The following is a 1,358-nucleotide window of genomic DNA, read 5'->3' as shown; positions in this document are numbered from 1 at the left end:
TCTCTCTCTCTCTCTCTCTCTCTCTCTCTCTCTCTCTCTCTCTCTCTCTTTCTCTCTCTCTCGATTTTCGAAGATATATTTACATCAGCCAAGCAGATGACCTCTATGACGGTACATACATTCTACATAACTCCTCTACATGAGCTTTAGGTAACCACAAATGAAAAAAATAAATAGGTAATTTTACTTAAAAAGCCAAAAATAAACCAAAAACCCAATACACACTAACATTTCCCATAAATAATAAATTAATAATAGCCATCCTATAACATCCCTCCAGATAACCTAATAATAATAAACACATCTAACATTTATATATATATATATAAATGTATATATGTACCAGCCTGTTATCGCTCAGGCTGATAACCCCAACTTAAAATTAATAACAAAGTAGGAATCAATGAAATTTCAAAAAATAAATAGAATATTAAATTTCCCACCAAAAAAAAATTACCACCACAAAATATAATACACAAGAAAAAATATCACTTTATCATTCATTCTTTTCACCGACTTATAATTTGACAATATTATTAAACCACCACTCGTCCAAAATCTTAATAAAATTAAAACCCTAGATATTTTATCAAAAAAATAATTATAAATTCCCTCACCCCTCTAAAATCAATTTTCAAATATTTCAATCTCATAGACCTAAAAATTATTATAAATCATAAACGCAATTCCCATTTTAATTCAAAACTTTAAAAAAAATAATATAATAATTCTCACTAATATTCCTATAATTGATAAACCCTTAACCTTAACACGTAACCATTACCATGTAACCGAATAAATCTTACTAACAATGATAATCCCACAGTACCTTCATAAACCCCAAAAACAATCACAAAAAAAACACCAAATATAAATTTAAAGTTGGTTTACGTTTGTTCAATTTACGTTTATTACAAGTCTTAATGAGAATGTTCAACCGTTCTTCTTCTGTGTTGTTATTTATGTGTTTATTCAATAACAAGTGGACTCTTTATATTTATTCCAAGTCAGTCTGTTCTTTTCGATTATGATGTATTTCACAAAAATGTATCGTAGTCGACATTTTCGGTCGTATTTGGAACGCCAAGGGCTTTCCTGCCTTTTTTATTCGTGAGGCATTTCATAGCAATCTCCTGCTCTTAAGATTTTAAACTTTCTATTAAGTCCACCTTCCTAATGAAACATAGTTTTATCATCCAGATAATATAGTAATAGCATTAATTATAGTAGTCCAATAAACCATTTTTATCAGCTACGTTATGACTTGGCATAACAATCCCAAAATTTATCAGTCCTTTAATTTTTAAAATATTAACTGACAGCAATATATAAACGTGTGTGCGCGCGCGTATTCTTTT

This window comes from Octopus bimaculoides, chromosome 12 (assembly GCF_001194135.2).
Source record: "Octopus bimaculoides isolate UCB-OBI-ISO-001 chromosome 12, ASM119413v2, whole genome shotgun sequence".
NCBI classification, from domain to species: domain Eukaryota; kingdom Metazoa; phylum Mollusca; class Cephalopoda; order Octopoda; family Octopodidae; genus Octopus; species Octopus bimaculoides.
This window is presented reverse-complemented; position numbering follows the sequence as displayed.